Source organism: Orcinus orca, chromosome 17 (genome assembly GCF_937001465.1).
Source record: "Orcinus orca chromosome 17, mOrcOrc1.1, whole genome shotgun sequence".
Lineage (NCBI taxonomy): Eukaryota > Metazoa > Chordata > Mammalia > Artiodactyla > Delphinidae > Orcinus > Orcinus orca.
Genome location: NC_064575.1, coordinates 68398192 through 68417179, shown reverse-complemented (window position 1 = coordinate 68417179; position 18988 = coordinate 68398192). Strand labels below are relative to the sequence as shown.

The 18988-nt window shown below is 39.5% G+C and overlaps 1 long non-coding RNA gene across 3 annotated transcripts; it reads left to right on the top strand.

Annotated features, from left to right (window-relative positions):
• The first annotated feature begins 631 nt into the window (after window positions 1-631).
• Window positions 632-18175, top strand: LOC117199668 (uncharacterized). Of its 3 annotated transcripts, XR_004480989.2 has the most exons (4): window positions 632-744; window positions 2554-2763; window positions 13225-13314; window positions 14988-18175. It is a non-coding gene; the product is annotated as an uncharacterized LOC117199668 (long non-coding RNA). The 3 variants fall into 3 exon arrangements; XR_007472765.1 differs by lacking the exon at window positions 13225-13314 and having other exon boundaries at window positions 17933-18175; XR_007472766.1 differs by lacking the exon at window positions 13225-13314.
• Window positions 18176-18988: the final 813 nt, after the last annotated feature.

The window sequence follows — 18988 nt, the reverse complement described above, 5'->3', positions numbered from 1 at the left end:
GGCTGCCTGCCCCAAAAACTGAAGTGACTTCACTAGAGGAGCCTAGCCCCTACCCAAGCATGATCTGTGAGGAGTAATTCTGGGAGGATAAATGCCCCACCTCATTCTTCTCCTGTTTTTGCATCTCCCATTGTTACTCCCATTGGCCAAAACTAACTGGAGAGAAAGAAGACTCAGTGATTCTGTTGATGAAGGTCAGTGTTTTTGGCCTCCGGGGCAGGATGGAAAAAGAGAGTGGAGAATAGGCAGCACAGTCCTCTAGCATATAATTCACCTCTTAAGAGATCAGGACTTGTGAATAAAAAATGGAAATAGTAATTTCAGGTATAAATTTAATACACACAGACTAGAGTAGTTTGCAAGGCTGTTTTCCAGCACAGGCACCCCTTTCTTAACTCTTCAATTTTACCATCAACACTTGCAATGAGAAACAAGATGATAACTCTTCAGTATAGGGTCATGTCTGCGCTCTACAGTGATTAGTTCAGAGCAGATCTGTTTCAGGAATTTCCTTGGCATCAGCATCATTTATGTCCAGAGGGGCTAGAAAACAAGTCATTCCAGAAAATGACTCCATCCGAGCTTGGTGGAACTAGTGATGAGTGACGTATGATTCACTTATTTTGTCAGCAAAACATGTATTAAGTAACTGCTCTGTGACCGGACTTGTACCAGACACTGGGGAAAACACAAAGAGGAATTAGACAGAGGTCTCAAGGAAGAGCCATCTCCTGGAAGAGACAGGTAAGCAGGTGACTGCGGTTGTGTGAATTGAGTGTTGGAGCCATAAATGGGCATTCGAGTGTAGGGCTTGTGTTTCCGGACTGGTTCCACCACCTACTACCTCTGTGGCCTTAAGCAAGTTACTTAACTTTACATGTATAATAATAACCATGGTGGATTACACCTTCCGAAAATGGCCACAGCCATGATGCCCGTCCCACATGCAATGTGACCTTGTCTCCCCCTCCTCCCATCAAAGGTGGAATTAAGTTTACTACCCCCTTGAATTTGAGGACATCCTGGGATTGCCTTAAGCAACAGAATATGGTGAGAGTAACACTGCTAGTTCTAGATATAGCCCAGGTTCATCTGGTCTGGCAGGTTCCCCGTCTTGCTTTCTGCAACTCTTGGGACACTTCTTTTGGAAACCCAGGCACCATATTGTGAGAAGCCCAAGTCTCTGGGAGAGGCCATGCATAGGTATTTTGTATGTTACACACACACCCAAAAAAAATGTTCCTAACATTTTTTTTCTCCCACTTTAGCAGAGTTTCAAGAGCCATGCTCCTAAAAACAATGGGATCCCCTTACCCAGATATGCTTCAACCACTATAATTAAAAATGATAGCTGTTTCCCAAATCCCAGAAAAGGTAAAATTAATGAATAGAATTTTCTATGTTTTAGTTTTTTCTCTCATAAAATTTTCCTAGGTGATGACTTCACTTATCTATACTGAAATCTAAAAGTCAGATTCAGACTTTGCCCCAAAGGATATAGCACCTTATTTTATTTATTTATTTATTTTTGCGGTACGCGGGCCTCTCACTGCTGTGGCCTCTCCCGTTGCGGAGCACAGGCTCCGGACGCGCAGGCTCAGCGGCCATGGCTCACGGGCCCAGCCACTCCGCGGCATGTGGGATCTTCCCGGACCGGGGCACAAACCCGTGTCCGCTGCATCGGCAGGTGAACTCTCAACCACTGTGCCACCAGGGAAGCCCCAGCACCTTATTTTAATTGTGATATATGAATATTTCTTGAGGTTCTAAAAAGATCATCATGACTTTGGGATAAGCTACAACCTGCCGTGAGGGACCGAGTGCCACTAGTGTGGGGACTCATTTGCTTTTCTTTTTGTAAACTCTGGGCTATTTTGCAGGACACGACATAGAAGACAGTTTCAATATGCTGGCAGGTTAATTTGCTTGAAGAAAGACTCCTGTGGAGGAACTTGGGAAAGAATCATTTGAAAATTGAAGAAGCAGACATACTATCTACAGATTTTAGATTTTTGATTACCGACGCATCTTTAATGATATGTTGGGAACATATTCTCAATATATTGACTATATTTTTGACACAAATGGCTTTGCACTCAGTAAAAGATAACAAAACATAAATTTGGGTTGCGGTCATCAACTACAGAACATAGAAGAAATGTGAACCTCATTTAACTTATTTACAGAATAGGGATGTAATAGGTTTAGAAAGATTCCACAAGACCACATATGCAAAGTACCTAGGGGAGTGCCTGGCAGAAGGTGGTCAGAGCACATTAGCTTCTGTTCTCCTGTGTACCTGTCCCCAGCTGCTGTGAGTATTCACTGTTAGCAGCTCACAGCTGCCTGTCCCCGTCTCAGGCAAGGAAAGACACCCAGCCCAGGAAGGTACACACCATGGAGCCAATGACTGATCGACATAGGAGTACAAAAAACTGACTTTGATGTGGGATCTCTCTGATGTTCCAGAGGGACCCTGTGGGTAAAGCCAAGACTAGACTTTACCTTAATATTCTTTCTTGGTGCCTTCCTTCTTCCTTTGTTTCCTTATAGGTTCTTCCTGAAAAGTGTTCCTTCAATAAATCATCTTTGGGCTTCCCTGGTGGCGCAGTGGGTGAGAGTCTGCCTGCCGATGCAGGGGACACGGGTTCGTGCCCTGGTCCAGGAAGATCCCACATGCCGCGGAGCGGCTGGGCCCATGAGCCATGGCCGATGGGCCTGCGCGTCCGGAGCCTGTGCTCCACAACGGGAGAGACCACAACGGTGAGAGGCCCGCGTACCGCAAAATAAATAAATAAATCACCTTTATTGACCACACCAATTCCTGTTTCTAGAGAACCAGACGTGAGATACTTAACAAAGGGCCCAAGCTCAAATAATACTCCTCAAAATCTTTCAACAAGAATTCCTACAGAAACTGACTAAATGCCTTTTTCTATCTCAAGTCAGTTCAGAATGCCTCCATTCTGACATGGCCCCAGGGAACTTGCTTGATTACCAGAGATCCTTCACCCAGAGAAAGCCAGTCTCATACTTGACCTGAGCTCAGCAGGGTTGATACCCCTGTGTCTCTCTGTGGACGCCATCTTACCTCTGTCCTTCTACAGTTTGTTAGGAAAGTGGAGGTTATCTAGAGCCCGGAAAGAACGTGTGAGATTTCTTGATGTGGAATAGCCTGGTTTTGAAATTGATAGGCTTCTAGAAGCAAATCTTTTCAGACTAAAGCTGGTTGATATATCTACATAGATTTTTCTTTTTTCTTTGGCTTCTCATAAAGCAGGTTCTAGAGGCTGGTAAAGTGAAGGGGAATAAAGACCTCTGTGAAAAAACATTGGGTTTAAAAATGGTTCCATGTGGTTCAAAATATGTTTTAGACATTCGGGAGCAAAAAGTGTGGACTTGATCATAATAGTGTGATTTGGAAAATGTTTCTGTCAGCAGAAAACTCCAGGGAGGAGCTGGAGGTTGTGAGGCATAACCTTAAATGGTTACATGCAAGGATTGTTCTCTCTGGGGAGCCTCAGAGGAGAGAACAGGTTGACTAAAAGCGGACTTAAATGGCACAGGGTGTGAGGAATGTGTAAAAGATTTGGAGCAGTTGCCGTGGACATTTCATAAGGAACTGTTTACTGATAGATACAGGGATTATCAACAAGCAGGTAGCATCTAGTAGAAATCTGGTGGTAAGAATTTTAGTAAAGCCAAATTCATTCATTCTGTCATGTATGCATTCAACAATATTAAGTGTCTTCTATGTACTGGGTACACAAAGATGAGTAATAACCCTTAGGGAGGTTTCCACACTTAAAGGCCAGCTATAAGAATGGATCCAGACTTATTTCACTTAGCATAACGTCCTCAGCCTTCATGCATGTTGTTACATATGGCAGGACTTCCTTCCTTTTTTATGGCTGATTAATATCCCATTTATGCATACACACATTTTCTTACCCATTCATCCATCAGTGGACATTTAGGTTGTTTCCACTTATGTGAGGTGTCTAAAATAGTCAGACTCATAGAAGCAGAAAGAATGATGGTTGCCAGGGGCTGGGGTTGGGAAAAATTGGAGAGATGTGGTTTAATGGGTGTGAATGCACGAAAAATAAGTTCTAGAGATCTGCATACCACATTGTGTTCGTAGATAACAATACTGTACTTACACTTAAAAATTTGTTAAGAGGTTTGATCTCATGTTATGTATTCTTACCACAATCGAAAAAAAAATAATGGAACCCAGGAGCATCTTGATCTTGGATTTAACAAGAAAGCTAAATGAAAACTTGAGGGAAGAAGGATTCTAAGGTTTTCGGAAGAGCTTGGGTTAGAAAACTTGTGAAGCTAGGAGAAAGTTAAAGTATGGAGAAAATGAAAAGAAACTGAGGGTTGTAAGTCGCACTGAGCACAGAGCAGGGAGAGGTGCCAATAGAGGGAGTTAGGGACAGAGGATGATTTCACAATTTGCTGCCCTGAACATGGATGATTAAAGTTTAGGAAGCTCTCGTTTGGGGAATACATATTTTCTCAAACTTTTTCTTCGTCTACCCCATACATACAGAATTTTGTATGCGCTGATCAACTTCACCCTCCCCTGCTCAGTAGGCATTACACTCTATCCTGGTCAATCTAATTTTTTTTTTCTAAAAGCATAATTAGGAAAATAAAAAAGGGAGAGAGGACTTGAGGCATGGGAGGAAATGGGAAAGAGTCGTTCTTCACGCTCTCTACTGTTATCAAGAATCTGAGGACTAAGTAGGGCAGAGAGTGAAACTCAAAAGAAAAGATCATTTCTCTAATGATTAGTGATGTTGAGCATCCTTTCATGTGTTTGTTGGCAGTCTGTATATCTTCTTTAGAGAAATATCTATGTAAGTCTTCTGCCCATTTTTGGATTGGGTTGTTTGTTTTTTTGATATTGAGCAGATGAGCTGCTTGTATATTTTAGAGATTAATCCTTTGTCAGTTGCTTCATTTGCAAATATTTTCTCCCATTCTGAAGGTTGTCTTTTCGTCTTGTTTGTGGTTTCCTTTGCTGTGCAGAAGCTTTTAAGTTTCATTAGGTCCCATTTGTTTATTTTTGTTTTTATTTCCATTTCTGTAGGAGGTGGGTCAAAAAGGATCTTGCTGTGATTTAAGTCATAGAGTTTCCTTAAAAAACTAAAAATAGAACTACCATACAACCCAGCAATCCCACTACTGGGCATATACCCTGAGAAAAACATAATTCAAAAAGAGTCATGTACCACAATGTTCATTGCAGCTCTATTTACAATAGCCAGGACATGGAAGCAACCTAAGTGTCCATCGACATATGAATGGATAAAGACGATGTGGCACATATGTACAATTGAATATTACTCAGCCATAAAAAGAAACGAAATTGAGTTATTTGTAGTGAGGTGGATGGACCTAGAGTCTGTCATACAGAGTGAAGTAAGTCAGAAAGAGAAAAACAAATACTGTATACTAACACATATATATGGAATCTAAAAAAAAAAAAAAAGGTTCTGAAGAGCCTAGGGGCAGGACAGGAATAAAGACGCAGACGTAGAGAATGGACTTGAGGACATGGGGAGTGAGAAGGGTAAGCTGGGATGAAGTGAGAGTGGCATGGACATATATACACTACCAAATGTAAAATAGATAGCTAGTGGGAAGCAGCCGCATAGCACAGGGAGATCAGCTCCAGCTCGGTGCTTTGTGTCCACCTAGAGGGGTGAGATAGGGAGGGTGGGAGGGAGATGCAAGAGGGAGGAAATATGGGGATATACATATATGCATGGCTGATTCACTTTGTTATACAGCAGAAACTAACACACCATTGTAAAGCAATTATACTCCAATAAAGATGTTTTAAAAAAAAGGAAAATATCAGTGAAGCTAGGACAATCTACATATTAAAGAGCTGAGAGAGACACACATGAAAGAAAAAAAAATCTGGCAAAATGACAGAATGAGAGAGAGAGAAGGTTGGGGACATCTCTTTTGGAACAGCTATAAGGTGGGAGAGTGGAAAAGAAGAAAAAGGGGATTTAAAAAAGTTTTGCCCTGCATTATTGACTAAATGTTTCCTAAGGGATAAAAGTAATACACTGAATTATTTTAGTAATGATTGTTATAACTGAACTCTTTCTTTGATTGCCACATTTAGTTGAGACTGGGTCACATTAATCTTGAGATTTATTCAGGATACAGAAGATCTATCATTGAATATAACTTTAAATTGGCCCATGAGGATCAAATATTACTTATAATCACCCCCCAATTTGCATATGCAAACTGAAGATCACAGCTATTAGCTGACTTGCCCATGTCACAATATTAGCAAGTGTAATACTCAAATTTGCCAGACTCTGTGGCTCCGAGTTTTCTGCTGCTCCAAAATGGAGCAGCTCCAAATGAGAACTTAGTTTAAGGAGTAATAGTCTTGTATGTGCGTAACTACAATGGAATGGCACATAGCTCAATAAAATTAGAAAAAAAGGACAAATGTAAAACCTGTTGATCTGTAGATGGTGATATCTGGGCAGATAATGAGGTAATGAAGAAATCAGGAGCCAGAATTACACAGCATTTATTCATCTCTCATCACATTATCATCACTTACTCCAATAAAGATTTGATATTGATATTGAGCAGATGAGCTGCTCAATATGAGAAAAAATCCTGGGGTTGATGCCCAGAAGAAAGAGAATGGTTCAGAAAGGTGGTATAAATTTACCAATAGCGGGGTTGTTAGGCAATGGTGGGAGAATAGCAGAATTGCTTTCTACTCCGTGAAATAAGATGGGTGGGGGGGAGGTAAGTGGGAGAAACTACCATTTATTGTTTTTAAGAGTGCAGAACTTGAGATAATTTCTCTGAAACTTCTAAACTTTCTGTAATGATGCTATATTATTTTCTGACTTTTAGAACTATCTTAAAATGAAAGCTATCATATGGGTTCCAGAAAGTAAGTTTTAATTCTGTTATTTACTAAGTGTATGACCCTTGGCAAGTTACCTAACTGTTGGCAGTCTGGGTTTCTTGATCTGTAAAATAAGACTTATGATAATATCATTCTATTAAGGTCATTATGAGGTATTATTTTTTTAATCTTATTTAGGTAATATATGTGTAAAGAATTCTGTAAACTAAAAATCATACCACGAATGCTAGTTTTACTAATAATGGAAGAAATTCTGTGTTCATATAGCATTGTAATTATTTTTGTATTTCATAATTCTCATAGCTATTCTGTCTAATGCCCAGTATCCTACCAAACTGATGTATTGTAAGTCATTTAGGATGTGGATTTAAGTGATTTGACTTAGATCACCCAGGAAGTGTTGGCACCACGATATGAACACGGTTCTCAAAGCTTATGTGATTAATACAATACTCCCTAGAAATGGAAATGACTGCTGTATTTATTCAAAACCTCATAAGGAAAATAAGGAATGAAAGATAACTCTGCAAGGATAGGGCATAAATCTAGAACTCTCAATGTTCTCAGCTAGGGAAAGAAGGAGGATTGTGTAAGTGTGTGTGTGTGTGTGTGCATTGGGTATGGGAAAAAATTAAAAGTATAAACATAAGTTCTTCCTTGGACCAGATGACCAAGGAAAAAGGGACAAGGTGCAGTCTGCATTTTAGAATCAAGTCTTCAGGCATCTTTAGCTCAAGATTTAGGGAGCATCCCCTTTGACAAATAAGAAGGGATGCTGGCTTGTTCATGCCAGGGCTGGTCCAGAGAGCCACATGCTCACCTGGACTGTGCGGTTGGTGATGTGGAACGCTTTTTTTTTTTTTTTTTTTTTTTTTTCTGGTACGCGGGCCTCTCACTGTTGTGGCCTCTCCCGTTGCGGAGCACAGGCTCCGGAAGCGCAGGCTCAGCGGCCATGGCTCACGGGCCCAGCCGCTCCGCGGCATGTGGGATCTTCCTGGACCGGGGCACGAACCCGTGTACCCTGCATCGGCAGGCGGACTCTCAACCACTGAGCCGCCAGGGAAGCCCTGTGGAACCCTTTTGAAATAACGTTTGTTCCCTTTCAACTGCTATTCTATTATTCTTCGGAGTTCTTTTCTCTCCCAGAAAGCCACAGCCTTGAGTATTGCTTCAATAATACAGACCAACTTGGCAATGGAAGAAGACAGACAGCTGTTACAGATTCAGTATGAAACAGTTACAAAAAAGACTTCAAATCTTTGAGGAAACTGATCTTGCATTTTGGTCTGTTCTCCAAAGAGAAAGAAAAATGTCATCTCCTTGGAATGGGGGACGTGAGATGTATTGTCCTTCTCCAGATTGTGTTTAGAAACTGTGGGCCAACCTTTCATTCACCAAATACCCAATGTTACCAGAGCAGGATGCCCAGAGCCACAGTGGTAGGAATGCGTTAGCTTACCAACTTTCTACTTTACGGTCCTCCAAAACGTCCCAGCTCCACCCTCTTTCCCACTTGGCCGGCCTGTACAGAGGCCCAGGCCCCGCCATCTTGGTCACCTCACGGAGTTGTGGTTGAAGGGATCAACAACGTCTGTTAGTACCCACTGAATGCAGAGTGCTCTGTTGGGCCTACCAATTGGGAGCAAACAAAGTGAAATTATGAAGGTGCGCTAAGGATAGAAAACTAGACAAAATACCGTCCCTCTTCTTAGGGAGCACGCAGTCTGTTTGGGAGGGAAGCTACAAAGTCAAATGCCCACACGGGGACCAGGCAGGTGAGGTCAGTGAGGGAAGAAGTCCACATGGGGACTGTGGTATATTTTGCAGAGCAATTCCTCTTTCAAAGGGGCATCCACAAGTCAATTCCAGAAAGTTCTTGCTCTGCAGGAGGATGAAACAGTATGGCCTGATGTTTCAAGAGATACCAGAAATCCAGAATTACTATCTCCAGTTTTTTTTTTTTTGTCAACTAAAGTGTTATTTTAAAGCATTGTTTGGGTAAAAATAAAAGACACATAGAGGTTGGATACAGCTTGTGGGAAATTACTGTGTGACTTCCAAGGGGAGACAGATAAGAGGAAGAGTGACCGTAAAGCAATTTGGTGGGTGTTAAGACAGGGGAGGTCTGCAGGCTTTGCAAGCAGAGGCAAGGCACTAGTCTAGATAAGGGAAGTCAGAATAGGCTTTCTGGAGGGGGTGACGTGTGTGAATTGTGTCTGCTCAGTACTGGCTGTTCGAGGGATGTGTAGAAGAGGGTGAGTGCTTGGCTAAGGAGTCTACATGTCCAGAGGCAGGGATGTGCATGAAGCAGGATTTGCTGGGGTAACTGGAAGTTATTGAGAGGGACTGAAGCACTGCACACATCTAGGAAGTGCTGAGGAATGAAGCAAGTTGGTGCCAGATCACAAAGAGCCTTGAACGTCCTGCTAAGGATTTTGCTTTTCGTTCTGCAGCATTAGGTTGCTTTTGAGTAAATTTAAGCAGAGGATTAACATCATCCCACTTGAGGTGTAGAAAGACTCTGCTGATGGAAAAAGGACAAAAGCAGGGTAAGTCTGGTGTTTCTTTAGAGGCTCTTTCAGTGTTTGAGTGAGAAGTAATGAGTGTTTGAATCATACCAGTGGCAACAGAAATATACGAGAGATTCAAGCAATATTTAGGAGGTATAGGAGTTAGTTTCAATGGGACTTGATGAGGAAAGTAAGAGAGAGTAGTGAGTCCAGAAAGTCTCCCAACCTTCTGGCTTGGGGGACTGAGTTGATGGTGCCCAAAAGAAGGGGAGGGGTGCAGGAGGAGGAGTAGGTTTTGACTTGGAAGCTAAGCAGTTTAGTTTTGGACCGGAGCTCCTGGCAGGTGATGTAGCTTTGGGTTTCTCGGCTCCATTTATTAATAAAGGCAGGGGAGTGAGTGCGTGTGATCACCCCGAAGATGGAGGGTTGGACCCTAGTGAACACCTCAGCTGGGGATGGTGGGTCAAAGTGGAGGCATCTAAAAGAAGCAGCCATAGAGGTAGTAGGAAAACCAGGGGAGTGATACTCTGCTAACGGACTACAGAGACTCAGGGAGGAAGTGGGGTACACAGCCAAATGCTGTTGAAAAGGCTGATACACAGAGGTTGATAAATATTTGTCTATCGAATTTAGCATTAGGATGGTCATAGTTGATCTTGGCAATGGCAGTGTTAGGGATGGTGGGGGAAGAACCTGGCTGAAAATTGAAGAAGGCAATGGAGGTGAAATCGTGGAAACAGTGAGTATTGAATACCCTTTGTAAACTAGTTTGGTTATAAAGGGGATGAGAAGTAAAGGGTGATAATGAAAGGACTGTATATGGTAAAGGGAGTAGTAATTTTTAAACATGAAAAAGGCTTAGAAATACTTGTGTGTCGACACAAAAGAGCTGATACAAATGGGGAGCGCAGCTGCTGAAGAGTGATGGATGATTGGTAGGGAGAGCAGCGCAAGATGGGTGACCAGATGGTCGTGTGCCACGTTTCACCCTCAGTCTATTGTCCCTCTTGTGTTTTGGTCACCTTGCTTTGTGCTTTTCTCTCAGCCTCTGGTTCTTGTCCTCTTTGGTTCTCATGACATGTTTGCTGGTATCTTCAGGCAATTTCTCTGGTTGTGGTGGTGTCTGGGAGTGGCTTACAAGGACCAGGAAGGCAGACACCACTCTTACATTTCTGTACACGGGACTGCGACTTATAAAACAAGAACAAACAGGATCTACAGAAAGTTAATTTTTATACCTTTTAATAAAAGAATACTAAGAACGTTCTAATTTTTGCAGAGACAAAGTCAATAAATGCAGTTAGAGATGTGGTCCTTGGCTCCTGATAACCTGGCAAGTGTAGCGGTACATGTGCCCCTTGGCTGCCATTATTACTTTAATTAAATTGCAAAATGAACTGTAAATTTTGTGCCCCATTTTTCTAAGTGGCCAGAATTCTCTAAAGGAAGAAAGCAGAGAAGCTCATGATCTGGTGAAGGATTGAGAGCTGATTCACCAACCTCCATCTTGATATTTTATAGCTGGCATTCACGTAGCTCAGGAGCTCTGTTTTGGTTGATTTTTATGCTAAAAAGTTTCAACTGCTACAAGTGCCAAAACTCTCAGGGCTTCTCAGAAAAAATGGCTGATTCGAAGTCTGGGGCAGGGAAAATGCAACAGGAGCCCAGAACATCTTCTCCAGGAAACAAGGGAATGCTCAAAGAAGGATGGAAACTTGTCAAAGGGACTGAGCAGCCAGTTTGAATTGCCTCTTGCTGGGAAAATGCGAATGATGGTAATAGGTGGAAATGTATACATTTGTATAAATAAGTGGTAATGTATACATTTGTGTAAAATAAAAAACTAGATTTCATATAGACATAAATAAATATATGAATAGATTGAAAGTTTGGTGAGGAATGGGATTATTTACATCGTTTCAAACCACTTTGCCCTCAAGTATTTATTAATTTCAATGGGGAAAGAGTTACTTAGCAGTAGAGAAAACTAGAAGACACCATCTAAAATAAGTGACAAAGTGGCTATGATCAGCAATGATATTACTGGGACAGTCGATGAAAGTTAAATGAAGCCTGAAGATTGATGGAAGGTATGGCTCGGTGCTAACTTCCAGATTTTGATGGTTGCTTTGTGGCTTTGTAGGAGATGTCTTTGTTTGTAGGACATGACACTTGGGAGGTTGGAGCATCATGCTTGCAATTGAATCTTAAATGGTTCATCAAAGAGTTCTTTGCACTGTATTTTTCTGTAAATTTGTGATTATTCCAAAATAAAGACTATATATATATTATTTTTTAGGGCAGTTTACAGTTCACAGAAAGATTGAGGAGATGGTACAGAGAGTTCCCATTTACTTCCTGCGCCCACATATGCACGGGTTTCCCCGTTATCAATATCCCCCACCATAGTGGTACATTTGTTATAATAGATGAACCTACATTGACAGACACATCATTATCACCCAAGGTTCATAGTTTACATTATGGTTCACTCTTGGTGTTGTACATTCTATGGGGTTGGACAAATGTATAATGACATGTATTCATCATTATGATATCATATAGAGTATTTTCACTACCTTAAAATTTCTCTGTCCTCTGCCTAATCATCCCTTTCCGCATTCCAACCCTTGACAACTACTAATCTTTTTACTGCCTCCGTAGTTTTGCCTTTTCCAGAATGTCATATAGTTATAATCATATAGTATGTACCCTTTTCAGATTGCCTTCTTTCACTCAGTAATATATATTTAAGTTACCTCTATGTCTTTTTATGGCTTGATAGCCCATTTCTTTTTAGCGGCATAATATTTCATCATCTGGATGTACCACACTTTATCCATTCACCTACAGAAGGACATCTTGGTTGCTTCCAAGTCTTGGCAATTATAAATAAAACTGCTATAAACATCCATGTGCAGGTTTTTGTGTGGACATAGGTTTTCGACTTCTTTGGGTAAATACCAAGGAGCACGATTGCTGGATTGTATGACAAGAGTATGTTTACTTTTGTAAGAAATCACCAAACTGTCTTCCATAGTGATGGTACCATTTTGCATTCCCACCAACAATGAATGGGAATTCCTGTTGCTCCATGTGCTTGTCAGCATTTGGTGTTGTCTGTGTTCTGGATTTTGGCCACTCTAATGGCTGTGTAGTGATATCTCATTGTTGCTAAAATAATAGATTTTTAAAAAGAACATTCCTCTCTGTCGCCAACAGAGATTCTTCAGGAAGTCTACAAGAGCTTCTAAGAATTGTCTACTTTAATAAGTTCCTGGAAAAGTTTAATGCAAACAAGAGTGCAGTACTTTGAAAAATGGTGGAATAAATAATGCAAACAAAAAGGAAGCCATCAGTCAGAGATAGATGTGCAGATCAAACCCGTTTAAACACAGAATGAATTAGGAGGCATGAAAATCCTAGCCTTTTCTTAGATTCATCATATGAATTAAGAGGTGAAAATCCTAGCCTTTTGCTTAGATTCGTCATAGTCAACGGACTTCCAGGCAGGGAATGTGGGTTCACCTTATGACATGAATATGCTCATTTTTTTCTAGATGAGGAAACTTAACCCCAGATGGCTTAAATAAGCTCCCCAAGAATGCATTTTCCAGATTTCTGGCCCCTCTGACACCTAAATCCAGGCTCCTTTCTCCATGTCAGATTCATCTCTTCCCCATACCCCTACTCCTATAATGACCCGAGAAAAAGGTCTCAAAGTCAGTGTTTTTCATGTCTTTTTTCCATTTTTTTCCCCTGTCAATGGCTTACTGGACTCAGCAGCTCCCCAGGGCACACTTGTTTGGAGCTAGAGGTGTGGGTGATGGCAACACCAGGGTGTGCTTGGATTAACTCTTCGGATGTACTGCCCAGGTCAGTTTAACAGGCTCTTTGGATAACACAGCGGTATTTGGCCTCAGGTGCTTCCAAGCAAAGGAAGGAAATGGCATGAACTTCAAAGTGAGCTCTTGCACAGTGCGTGTGCCACGTGTACTGATCGTTTATTAGTACTTTAATAGTTGTCAATTAATCTCAGACATACATGGAGACCAAGACTAGTTGGAGATGTGGGGACAGCCTGCTTTCACCCTTGTTTCCTGGAAAGTTAGAACATTTCCCAGTCTTAGTGCTCAGAAGTTTAGGGTCAACCTGGAGTATATGCTTATTTTCAAAGCTTTAAACAGACCTGAGCTTGTTCTTGGGTCTTTTCCTTGATCAAATTAGTGTTATTTTATTTATGTCTCATATATTTTATAAATGTTTATAAAACATTTGTGTATTTTATAAATGTTTATAAAACATTTATATATTTTATAAATGTTTTCAATTCATTTTTCTACTCTATAATCTTTTTTAAAAAGCAACTTAACTGGGGTATAATTTACATACAATAAATGCACCTTTAAAATGCAGTTTGATGGGATTTTAGAAATGTAAGCATCCATGTAGCCATAACGTCAGTTAAGATACGGGATATTTCTACCAGCCCAGAAAGTTCTCTTATATTCTTTTGCAGTCATTTCCTCCCTATCCAGGGGCACTCACTGATAAAATTTCTATTACCATTACTTTTGCCTGTTTTCAAGAGTTGATGTAAATAGAATCATACGTTATATACTCTTAGGTCTAGTTTCTTTTGCTTAGCATAATTTTTCTGAGATCCATCCATAGTTTTGCATCTGTCAGTAGTTCATTATTATTCTTTTCCTGTCTTTAATATAACAATTTTTAAAATTGAAGTATAGTTGATTTACAATGTTGTGTTAGCTTCTGCTCTATAGCAAAGTGTTTCAGTTAACATATATAGATATACATTCTTTTTTAATATTCTTTTCCATTATGGTTTATCACAGGATAGTGAATATAGTTCCTTGTGCTGTACAGTAGGACCTTGTTGTATATCCATTCTATATATGAGTTTGCATCTGTTAACCCCAAACTCCCACTCGATCCCTCCCCCATCTCTCCTCCTCCTTAGCAACCACAAGTTTATCCTCTATGTCTGTGAGTCTAATATAACTTAAAGTTTACATAATTTATTAAAATTTTTTAAATTTTGAAATAATTCAGACTTACTGAAAATTGGCCAAAACATTACATCCAGCTTCTCCTTATGTTAACATCTAGGAAATATATGTATTTCTACTAATCCATGTATACACATATCACTATATTTATTACTGTATCTATCAGTCTGTATATACATAAATATAGGTAGAAATGCAGAGTCTAATATACACACAGATTAGAAGAAGCATGAGGTCATATTGGTGTCTCTGACTCCAATCCAGCAGTCTCACAGGGTTCATTCTAACATCTCTCCTTTGTTAATTTGCAACTTCTTTCTCTGACAGTGAGAAACCTGGTTCTCATAATCTACAGTTTATTTACTAAATTGTTCAATCCTAGTCTATGTGTAAAGTCATTTCAGAATAGTTATCCATACCCCTGTAAGAAACAAAATTTTCAACTAGAGTACAGAGTTTGCATACAGTTTTTATCTTTAACCGTACTGTATATAGTCAAAACATTTTCTTTTTCTACAGGTGTGTCAAGAAGTGATTCCTCCCAGCCCCAAACACTTTTTTACAAAGATATTTAGGCCAGCTTATTTCTTCCCCATCCCCTCCAGTTGGGTTGTGTCATTAATTTGTAATAAATTTAGATTCATTTGTTATAGTCTGCATTTAATCTTTCTCCCTGCTGTCCTGGTTGAGTGTTTACATTTTGCGAATGGTAAAATTCACTCTTTGTTGGTCTAGTCCTATGAGTTTTAAAAAGTGCAGAGAGTTGTGTGTCCACCACCACAGTAACATCATCCTAGCAGTTACATCACCCTAGTAATTCATTATTTTTTAGTAGTATTCCATTGAAAAAATAAATCATAATTTATTTATTCATTTACTTGTTGCTAGATATTAGGATTCTTTCCAGGCTTGGCTCTTATAGATATGGCTGCAGTGAAATTCTTATGCAAGCCTTTTTGTGGACACAGGTTTTTATTTATCTTGGTTAGATACCTAGAAGTGGAGTTGCCATATCATAAGGAAAGAGTATGTTTATTTTTTTAAAAAACCTACTAGGGCTTCCCTGGTGGCGCAGTGGTTGAGAGTCCGCCTGCCGATGCAGGGGACACGGGTTCGTGCCCCGGTCTGGGAAGATCCCTACATGCCGCGGAGCGGCTGGGCCTGTGAGCCATGGCCGCTGAGCCTGCGTGTCCGGAGCCTGTACTCCGCAACGGGAAAGGCCGCAACAGTGAGAGGCCCGCGTACCGCAAAAAAAAAAAAAAAAAAAAAAAACCTACTAAAATCTTTTCCAAAGTGGTTGTACAGTTTTATGCTAACTAGGGATGATGAATGAGCATTCCAGTTCCTCCACATTATCATCATTTTGTGCTATAAGTTTTTAATTTTAGCCATTCTAAAATTAAAAGACTACCTCATGTGGTTTTAAGTTGCATTTCCTGCTGGCTAGTGATGTTGAACATGCTTTCATGGCTATTAGCCCATACCCTTAACCACACCTGCAGAGTCACTTGTCATATTCATATACTGTTGTGGAGTTAGGGCACGGATGTGTTTGAGAGCCCATTATTCTGCTTATCATATATGGTGTGGATGTACCAGAGCGTGTTAACCATGCACTTGTTAAAGGACATCTTGTTTGTTTCCAGTTTCTCTTATGTATAAAGCATCTGTAAACATTTGTGTGCAGGTTTCTAGACGAGCATGTTTTCATTACTCTGGGATAAATGAATAGGAGTGCAATTACTGAGTTGTATGGTTGTTACCTATTTAGTTGTTAAGAAAAATTTCCACCTGATTTTACAGAGTTACCGTACCATATCACATTTCTACCAGCAACGTACAAGTAATCATTTCTCCACATCTTTTCGGCATTTGGTGTTGTCACTACTTTTTATGAGTGATTCTGATAGGTGTGTAGCAATAGCCCATTATGGTTTTAATTTAAATTTCCCTTAGGGTTAATGTTGTTGACTATCTTTTCATGTGCTTAATTTTCCAACTGTGTGCTCTCTTTGGTGAAAAATCTCTTCATATCTCTTGCCTAATTTCTGATTGAATTGTTGGCTTTTTAATGTTGAGTTTTTAGAGTTCTTTATATATTCCAGATAATAGTTCTTTGTCAGATTTGTGGTTTGTTAATGTTTTACCCACTCTACAGCTTGTCTTTTTATCCTCTTGTCAGGATCTTTTGCAGAGCAAATTGTCTGTAATTTTGAAAAGTTTCAATTTATTGGTTTTTCCTTTTGTGGGTCATACTTTTAGTGTCACGTTTAAGAACTCTTTGTCTAGCCTTAGATCTTGAACATGTTCTCCTGTATTTTTTGAAAAATTTTGTAGTTTTATATTTACATCTTAGTTTGTGGTCTGTTTTGAGTTAATTTTTTTGTAAGGTGTGAGATTTGGGTTGGGGTTTATTTTTTGTCCACTGATGCCCACTTGGTTCAGTGCCATTGTTAAAAAGGCTATCTTTCCCCCATTAAATTGCTTTTGTACCTTTGTGAAAAATCACTTTTATATGTCTATTCCTCTGCCAGTACTACACAGTCTTGATAATGTTCTGGTTTTTCAAAAACTGTTTTAGCTACTCTCTTTCCTTTGCCTCCCTATATAATTTTAGAGTACTGTTGACTATATCTACAAAAAAATCTTGCTAGGATTTTGATAGCAAATACATTAAGCCTTTGTATCAGTTTGGGGAGAACTGACACCTTCACTATGCTGAGTCTTTCAATCCATGAACATGATATGTCCCTTCATTTATTTTATAACATAGATTCTATACGTGTTTTGTTAGATTCACACCTTAGTATTTATTTTTTTCTCCTAGAGATTGTAAATAGCATTGCATTTTTAGTTTTGGTTTCCACGTATTCATTGCTAGCACATAGAAATGAAATTGATTTTTGTATGTTTATGTTATATCCTAGAACTTTACTGAACTCATTAATTCTAGGAGATTTTTGGAGAGTCCTTGAAATTGGTGTTAATTTTTCTCTGAATGTTTTATAGAATTTCCCAGTGAAGTCATCTGGGCCTGAGCTTTTCTTTGAATGTAGATTTTTTTCCTTTAATTAATAATTTAATATCTTTATTTGTTGTAAGTCTGTTAATGGTTTCTATTTATTCTTGAGTCAGTTTCAGTCATTTGTATTCCCTTATATCTATTCTGTATTTCATTATTTATACTCTACTCTTCATTGGTTTTTTTTCTGCTTGATTTGAATTTTGTTTGCAGTTCTTTCTCCAGTGTCTTAAGGTAAAATTTAGGGTTTTGATATGAGTTGTTGTTGTTTTCTTTTAATGTAGGCATTTACAGCTGGACATTTTCCTCTAGGCATTGTTTTAGTGCATCCCACAATTTTTGCTATGTTGTGTCTTCATTTTCGTTCATCTTGAAGTATTTTTCTGATTTCCCTTGTGGTTTCTTTTTTGACCCACTGGATATTTAAAAATGTGTTGTTTAGGGCTTGCCTGGTGGTGCAGTGGTTAAGAATCTGCCTGCCAATGCAGGGGACACGGGTTTGAGCCCTGGTCCGGGAAGATCCCACGTGTTGCAGACTAACTAAGCCTGTGAGCCACAATTATTGAAGACCACACGCCTAGAGCCTGTGCTCTGCAACAAGAGAAGCCACCAAAATGAGAAGGCTGCGCATTGCAACGAAGACCCATCACAGCCAAAACTAAATAAAATAAAATATTTTAAAAAGTATGTGTTATTTAATTTTCATCTATTTGTTAATATCCAAAAATTTATTATTGATCTCTCATTTTCTCTCTGCTGTAGTCTGAGAATTAAAAAAAGTTTCTTTATATAAGCTCTTCCTAAATTGGCTTTCTTCTCTCTTAAGCCTAGCTAACTCTAGGGACTCAAACCAGTTTCCAAGTTCCTTCTTTGCTGCTTTATTTTCATATTTATTCTTCTGTTATGTTGCCTCTTTAAAATGTAAGAAGTTAGTTATCAAAAACTTAGGTTATAAAATACTAACAGTAAGTAGTATATACCACCTCCCACTTTCCTGTGCCTGTGTACACTCCAGTACAATGCCTGACTCCTAGTAACTGTTGGTTGAAGATTTTCTATCTTCTATATTTTCTGTCAAAGCGGTTTACGCATAGTTGGAGATTTGGAAATAGTGTTTGTTTAATGAAGAATTTGCTGGGGGTAGAGGGAAAGTGGGGAGTTGAGTTTTCTTAGCAAATATTCCAAATATGACCATTTGTGGAAGGATTTCTGAGTGGTATGAAGAATAGAAATAAGGAGTAGGAAGTTTACATGTTAATTTTCTTTGAAAAATCATGCAGAGCTAAACAAATGTGAGGCATAAAGAGCTTTTTGTTTTCAAAACTAGCTTTGCCCTAAAGTTAATCACTTCAAATTGTATAAAGTATACGTAACTGTGATGCCCCCTAGTGGCCATTTTCTGCCAGCTCGAAGAACAGAATGGAGGTGGTATTCAACAAATAGGCTGGATATTCTAAGATGCAGATACTACAATATCTGCAGGTCAGGTCGTGGCAGT